Raw genomic sequence first — 8611 nt, 5'->3', positions numbered from 1 at the left:
ATGGTATAATCTAGGAATACCTAGAGTGTGTAACGATAGTGACTAAATGTACAAATTTAAAAATGTTTTGCATGAGGAAGAACAAAGGAATGTCAATAATGCAGGGTGTTGAAAATAGATGGTAACTAATATTTTAAAACTTTAACTTATGTGTGAGACTAAAGCAAAAAATGTTTATTTGGTACAAAATTTACATTTTGACTACTGCGTTTCCTACTATAACTTATGTGGACAGCTTAATTGAAAATCATAAGTACATGGAACCTTGAGTAGGGCATGAGATTTTGTAGGTTTGTCCAGAGTGATGCCTCAAAAAATCCAAGAAGGATTTGAACAGTGAATAAAAATGTATTTGCAAAGTTCCCTTCAGGGAATGGTGAGAAAGGGGGAAAATTCAACTTCCCCAAGTGGAGAATTCTTGATATTCTCACAAGCAGTGGGGACAACCAAAGCAATAGGCTGAGCAGCCTATCTTGGGGTTTGTTCATATGAAATTTAACCCTGCACAGGATAGGCTAAGCCTACTTAAAATTAGGCCTAAGAGTCACCCCCAAGAGTACCTCTTTTGTTGCTCAAATGTGGCCTCTCTCTCTCAGCCAACATGACAAGCAAACTCACTGCCCTCCCCCTCTCTACATGGGACATAACTCTCAGGTGTGTGGACCTTCCCGGAAACATGGGACAGAAATCCTAGAATGAGTTGGGACTCAGTATCAAGGGATTGAGAAAACCTTTTTGAGCAAAAAGGGGAAGAGAGAAATGAGACAAAATAAAGTGTCAATGGCTGAGAGATTCCAAACAGAGTTGAGAGATTATCCTGGAGGTTATTCTTATGCATTAAATAGATATCACCTTTTTAGTTAAGGCATAACAGAGAAGCTGGAGGGAACTGCCTGAAAATGTAGAGCTGTTTTCCAGTAGCCATGTTTCTTAAAGATGATTGTATAATGATATAGCTTTCACAACGTGACTGTGTGATTGTGAAAACCTTGTATCTGATGTTACTTTTACATACCTTATGGACAGATGTGTAAAAAATATGGATTAAAAATAAATAAATAATAGGGGGAAGAAATGTTAAAATAAATTTAGTAGATTTCAATGCTAGTGATCAACAAAAGGGAGGGGTAAGGGGTATGGTATATATGAATTTTTTTCTGTTTTCTTTTTATTTCTTTTTTCTGAATTGATGCAAATGTTCTAAGAAACGATCATGATGATGAATATCCACTATGTGATGAAAAAAGAATGTTCATATTGCCTGTTAATTGGTTTTATAAATAAAAATTTTTAAAAAAATGAATGCATGCCAAAAAAAAAAAAATGATGTGAGACATGAGCTTGGAATGTATGCAATCTAGAAGTTGATCTAATGTGCTACTACATCAGAAGAAAAGGTTAACAGTTCCTGGAATGATCAACCCTTATATTTAAAAATATAAACAACATATGTATTGCTGCTCTAAAAAATGCATAGAGTCTGTACATGGAATACTATGTAAATGTGTGATTTCTGCTCTTGATTATAAATATAGATGGATGGATGGATAGACAGACACACAGATAGATAGATAGATAGATAGATAGATAGATAGATAGATAGATAGATAGAGATAGATAATATGAGGCTTAAGAGAGTAAGAGAGAAAGAAAAAAACAAAAATAAAGAAAAAAGGTAGACAGATTATTACAATATTGAAGGGAAAGGGATTGGGGAGGGCAAATATCATGAACTGAATGGAGTGTCTTTATGGTAGGAAATGATGAAAAATTAGGGCTCATTTTTCTGAATGAATTTGAAAGCTGAGGTGAAGATATGATTAACATTTATAAATTTGTGAAAGGCATTGCAAAGATGATCATGGACCTCTTAACAAAATCCCAGAATAATTCCATTGTAGGGTTATCTTTGAAGTTTGAACAGGGTTGTCTTAAGATAGACAAACGGAAATACTATTTTGCAGTAGGAAGGAAATTTATGGAACTTTTCAGAAGTTACAGTCTAAAAATAGTGTATAAACCTTTTCAGGGGCACAATAGATCCATCTTAGGTTTATTTAGGGAAGCTTGAGGTACAGGCAAAACATTTAGACATAACAAATTAAACATGTCCTTTGTAGCATTCACTAAATTTAACTTCTGAACATTTTATACTTATCTATCTATCTATCTATCTATCTATCTATCTATCTATCTATCTATATCTGTATAGAGGGAGAGAGGGAGAATTATTTTTCTAAAAGATGTTCACATTCACTAATAAATTTCCATGCATGGCATTAGTATAAAATAGTAACATGACATCATGTTACTATTTTATACTAACATGTCAGTGCCAGTTTGACCGATTTCTAAAATTCCTCTTACTGGAATATATTAGTTCTGTGCCATCAGATCCACTGGGACATCTCTGTTTGTAGAAGAAATGACTCCCTGTTGCTTTCTTATTTTTAGCCACCCGCAGCCATTTGGGCATTGATACAATTAAACCCTATCTTCAGCCTTGTGTCTTATTCTGCTAGGGTTCCTATGACAAATACCACACAATGGGTTGATTTTAACAACAGAAATTTATTGTATCATAGTTTTGAAACCCAACATCAAGGTTTCCTAGAGTTTGTAGCATTCTGGTGCAGATTTGTTGCAGCTCTTGGGGTTCCTTGGCTTATAGATGTATCACTCCATTCTCTTTCCTTTGCCTTGATGTGGTCTTCTATTTCCAGGTTCTCCTGACTTCTGGCTTCTTCCGACCGACTGCATTTGAATTTCCTTTGCTTTTAAGGACTCAGTCAGGTGGATTAAAGCTCACCCCGATTCAATTTGGGTTCATCTTAAAAGGATCTTATTCACAAATGAGTCCACATATTAACTAATAATAACAACTTCAAAAGGCCTAGTTAGGAGTAGATTCATGCCTTCAGGAACATGGACTAAGACCTGAACATCTTTATAGGGAACACAATTAATCCTCAACATCTTGGGAGATGACAGACAAGCTACTTCATTTTATCATTGAGAGGAGCAAACAAAACTCATATTTCCATTACATTTTCATTTTGTACTATAATGCAATGTTATCTAAATAATGACTTGTGCATTCCCAAGACGAGATACATGTGCAGAAAGGATTAGGGTGGCCCTATGATTTGGCCTGAATCTATTCTCTAAACTCATTGTATGGATAAACCCTGAAGGGAAGCACTTGCACAGGTCAATCTGCAATGACTGGGAAAAGCATTCTTTTATTCTTTCCTTCCTTCCTTTTCTTTCTTTTTTTAATTCTTTTTTTATTTTTTGCTAATTCTTAGCAAAAGAATTTTATTTTTAAATTCTTAAATTTATTTTTAAATTTTAAAATTTGGACATTTTAAAATACAAAAATGTCCAGCTTTCAGTGAAAGATCACAAAACATACAATAAAACAGGAAGTGATGGTTCAGGCAAAGGAGAAATTTAAAGCATTAGAAATCATCAGTGAGGAGTACCAGACCTGGGAACTTTCCAGACAAAGAGTTTTTATTTTAATGGTCCTAAATATATTAGAGGGCAAAAAGAGAACATGGACAAAGAACTAAAGGAAATCAGGAAAATGATAGATAAGTACAAAGAGAGTATCAACTGTGATGGAAATTATGAAAAGGAAACAAATGGGGCTGAAGGCCACAGTAACAGAAATTAAAAATTACCTAAAAGGCTTCAACAACAGATTGAACTAGCAGAAGAAAGACTCAGTGAACTTGAAGATAAGACAATTGAAATCATCCAATCTGAAGAATAGAAGAAAGTAAGAATAAAGACAAGTGAACACAGCCTGAGGAAGCTGTGAGACACTATCAAGCATACCAGTATAAGCATTTGTGGAAATCCAATAAAAAGAGAGTAAAAGGTGGAGAAAATATTCAAAGAAGTAATGGCTGAAAACTTCTCAAATTTAATGAAAGACATGCATACACACATCCAAGATACTCAATAAACTTCAAACAGGATAAACCCAAATAGCCCTTCACCATAGCATATTGTAATCAAACTGTCAAATGCCAAAGATAAAGATAATTGTGAAAGCAGAAAGAGAGAAGCAACATGTCATGTACAAGGGCCTCAGTAAGATTGTACCAGGGTTTTTCAGGGAAACAGAACCAACAAGGTATGCAAAATAATTAAAGAAATAATAATGACTTCTTAAAGATCCATTTCTTTTCACAATCAGACTCTACATCTTGGCTTATCTTATTTCTACAGAGATACTTTTTCTTCTTTCCTTGCCATCTATTTGAATGCAATATTTATTCACTGAAGATCTATTAAGTATCAGGCACAGCTGTCCTCCATGCTATCACATATATATATTTTTTCATCAATATTCTACCAGACTTAGGTGGACTTCTACATGATAACCCTGCAAACTCACACAGCCCTATGCTTGGGTTATGAAAGTCTTAATAATTTTCATGCATATAGGGCCCCACTTTTTCATACTGCACTGGGTCCCACAGATGATGTAGCCAGTCCTGGAGAAACAGACTTTTATCCCCATTTTACCAAATGAAGAAACCGATGTTCAAAATCAGCGAGTAACTCATTTTCCTAGAGGGACAGAGCTGGAAAGTGGCTGAGCCAAGTTCGCAAATCCAGGGCTTCTGCCACCACATCCTTCTTCCATTGGCAAACCGCTCCCTCATGGTCCCTGTAGGCACACAGCCTATCGCCTGAACATTCTGCTGTGGGAAAACAGCCACTTTCAGTGGAGAGGGCAGGCTTATAGCAGGCTCAGGGAAAACAGGCTGTTTTGCAGTTAAAAGACTCATTTCCTTTCATTGACCTTCCATGTGCCCTTGTTTGATAGATATGAGATGATGGTTGAGCGGCAGGGGTGGGGGAGCATGGGACAAGTAACACTCATATACACTTTCAAATGAAGATGTCCAGTTCCCATGAAATGAACCATTTTGGCCCTGGCAACCCTTCACACTCACTGCGAATGAGGATTTTGTAGTGAATAATTATTTCCTTTTTGTCTGACCCTTTCCTGTTTTCCCTCTTTACCCCCTGCCCCTATTCAGAAGTCTGCACCGAGGCAAACTGGGAAGAGTGACCTAGCTGTGATATCACTGCTGAGGCAGCAGCAGTTTATGAACATGTCATCAAGAGGAGAACAATGATACCATTTTCTCTAAAGCCGGAAGCTCTGTTTTCAATGCAAAATAAAATGTCCAAAGTTCCATTGCCTTTGGGTTTGGCTGAAAATTTTCCCTTCCTCCAGAGGTCTTCTGCTTTCTTTCAGTTCCTGCAAAGAGGTACTTATTATTATTATAAATATTTTACTGGCTTGGCTCTTTTGAGACCATTTAAATGAACAAAGGTTGACCTGCAGCCATTTGATAAAAGGCCACGGTTTTATTAGGAACCTGATTTTTAAAGTGTAAATCTATGTGGCATCACTTATCTCCCTGTAACATCTGCTTAAGAGAATGATAGAAAATTTTAAAAATCATCTTTTTTTTTTAGTAACAATTTTTTTCGGGGGTGTGTGCATGGTTTGGCAGGCATTCTAACCACTAAGCTATCCATTACTCCTTTTTTTGGTAACAATTTGTCACCTAAATGTCAGAAACGATGAAGCCAGATTGAACAACAGGGTTGATTGGTATAATTGAAAGCTCTTTATGAGAGCACCCCAAAAAGAAATTGTTTTGACCAAGATTAGAAAAGGGGCACTTCCTATAGAATTTCCTTTGCTCAGTTACATGGTTTGCATCATTGTGCAGATCTCCTCTTGACATCCACTAGCTTTTTTTTCTCTACATGGCCAGGTACCAGGTCCTCTGGTATGGCAGGCAAGCATTCTTGCCTGCTGAGCCACTGTGGCCAGCCTGACATCTGCTAGTTTTTCATTGCTCTGACCTGAACTTGTTGTTACTGTGTGGTTCCATCTGTGTTATGTGTTTGGAAGTTAGGGGCTGAGAGGGTGGGCAGCAGAGGAGAAAGACACGCAGGGGCAGGGTGAGCTTCATGAGGGTACAACTGTACAGACACGGAGGCTCCATGCTCAGAAGGGATCTGAATGTAATTTAGTGCTCTTGATGTCACTGTTTCAAAATCCTTAACTTTTTAACAAGGAGGCCCCACATTTCAACCTTTCACTGGGCCCTGCAGATTATATACCCAGCCCTGCCCGTAGGTGGATTAAGAACAACTCTAATGATTTGCCATTAAATTCCTCAGATTATTTTCCATGAGTATCTGGAATCGCTCTGCTACCTATGAAAATTATGTGATTAGTATGTATGTGTATGTCTGTTTTTAAAGAAGTGAGTGGAATCAGAAAATGAAACCCTCACAGGTATATTTTGAATTAGAGTGATAACCGGAAAGCTGCTGAGTCCATTTCACATCTGTTTGTAGGTATATTTGTCCCATCTGTTCCATTGTAATTTAATGTTTTCGGCTTCATCTGTGACATGATGTTTGTGAATTATATTTGTTTATTCAGTTAGGATATGGCACAATAACTGACCCTTATTCTTTACACAAACCATCACTCTTATACAGCATACAAAATCAAAGAAAATACAGTACTGTCATTGGGAGTTCCTTGCTGATAATATTCATATCACCTCTCTGATCCAGTACCAGGATGCAAAAGGCTCACTCTTCAATGAGTTGTAAATTTTGGTAAATTTACTCTAAAGGAGTTCATTTACTTAAAAATTGAAATCTTATACTGTTGAGCCATTTATGATGTTGTTTCACTCTGAGTATGATTGCTTATTTTATTTGAGTTCTAGTTTTAAGGGGCACTATAGATTTTGGAACACATATAATAACTGAATGGCTACCTCTGTAATCAGAAAAAGAAAATGGGCAGGATAGCAAACATTTCCCAGTTATGTGTCTTACGGAGCTGGTATACCTAGAATTGATTAAAGAGGGTTTGGAATTTGACCTCCTCTTCAGCATTCATCCAGTAGTTCTAGGGTCTGGTTTGCCAGACATAGGCAAACTTTTTCTGTAAAAGGCCAGATAAGAAATATTTTAGGTTGGGGTGTTATAAAGTCTCTGCCGCAACTACTCAGTTTTGCAGTTATAGAATGGAAGCAGCCATATTCAATACGTAAATGAATGAGTGTCACTGCATTACAATAGGAAAAATTGGGACTGGCTTCAGCCTGGGTAGTCTGAAAAGAGGCAGTAGTGGTGGGTCAGTTTTGTCTTTGTTTTACTTGCCAACCCCACCTCTATGTTCAGTCTCGGTAAGGAGAATAGTGATTAGAGGGAAAAGGGCACAGTCTTACAAGGTTGGTGCAGGTTCATTTAATGATGATACCCTCTGGGGGTGATTGATACCCAACTGTTAGTTCTTTCTGTCTGGGGGCTCTCTGGGGCTTTTTTCCTACAGGGACATCCAACTAAGTTCCCACATGCTGGTAGTGCCCCCTCTGCCTGGCTGCTTTCAATCACCTCTTCAGCCCACCCATTGTCTCCCCACTGGATCTGTCCCACAAGTGTCTTTTTGTTGGGACACCTCTCTTATTGGCAAGTCTTCTCGAATGGAAGACAGTGATGGAGTCCAGCTCTCATGTGAGTTCCACATCTGATCCCCCAGGAATGCATACTTTTGGCCCATGGAAGAGGTGCCTGCTCCCAGTATGGTCTCTCGTTCTTCTGGAAAATCTAGCCAGAACCTGTCTGTATCCTTTTTCAGGCATATCAAATATTAATTCCTACCTTCTTCAAATTTACTCAAACTCTTTAGCTGTTTTTCCTGAAGCTTCTTTCATTAGTATATGAGAAAGAGAAAGCAAAACCCATCCCTTTCCTATAGGTTAAAACATTATGAACACTTCTAAAGGCCTCTTCAATACCTCAACAACTTTTTCACTTTCTCATACATAACAGAGAGCTCAGAGATGGGCAAATACTGCCCAAGTAGCTTTCTAGTAACTTTTTTACTCTGTGGAGGTTTGGGCACTTGTTTTGCTCCTGATGATGATTTTGTTGCCTCTGTTGAAATTTAAGAGTAGAAAAGCCCTTGTGGCACTCTGCAACATCTACATGAGATGGACCATTAGTGGGTGAATGGCTCAGGAAATAAACTGTGCATAGATGGTTGTTGTTTCCATTTTGCTTTCTAGGTGCATTAATAGCCTGCCAATAAGATAATATTCTTGATTTTTAAAAAGGTAACTAATTGAATGAGATAACTGAAAACTTGCCTAGTTTTTAGAGTCTATTGCTTTAAAAACATTTTAAACTTCCATGAAAGATAACCAAAAGAGTGGAAATTTGCTGTTGTAATATTTCAGTGCTATCCTTATGTTCTTCTGTAGTTCTTATTGTTTCTTTACGATCTCCACTGGCAGCTGGAAAGAGATAAGAATGATGGAATAGCAACCTGAACTTTGTTTAATATCGTCATATCCAGTGGCTGGTCATTGCTGGTCTTAAATGATGAATGATGATGGTGGCATCATACCTTTGAGAAAAGGATGCAGTCTGATACATAATTGTTCTTCCTTGCATGTTTTTAAGATTTTCTATGCTTAAGTTCTACATTTACTGCATGGTACACAGGGCTGTCATAACCTATGATGAAACAAAATGCTCTCTGAAT

General features: G+C 37.4%; 1 long non-coding RNA gene across 1 annotated transcript in view; it reads right to left on the bottom strand.

The window, feature by feature from the left end:
• Positions 1-6539: 6539 nt before the first annotated feature.
• Positions 6540-8611, bottom strand: part of LOC143676176 (uncharacterized) — a 101182-nt gene continuing 99110 nt past the window's right edge. Inside the window, exon 6 of the long non-coding RNA XR_013171897.1 lies at positions 6540-8360. This is a non-coding gene — a long non-coding RNA (uncharacterized LOC143676176). The remainder of the gene's footprint in view (positions 8361-8611) is intronic.

This window comes from Tamandua tetradactyla, chromosome 1 (assembly GCF_023851605.1).
Source record: "Tamandua tetradactyla isolate mTamTet1 chromosome 1, mTamTet1.pri, whole genome shotgun sequence".
NCBI lineage: Eukaryota > Metazoa > Chordata > Mammalia > Pilosa > Myrmecophagidae > Tamandua > Tamandua tetradactyla.
Note: the sequence above shows the minus strand (reverse complement) of the source record. Positions and strands in the feature narration are given on the sequence as shown.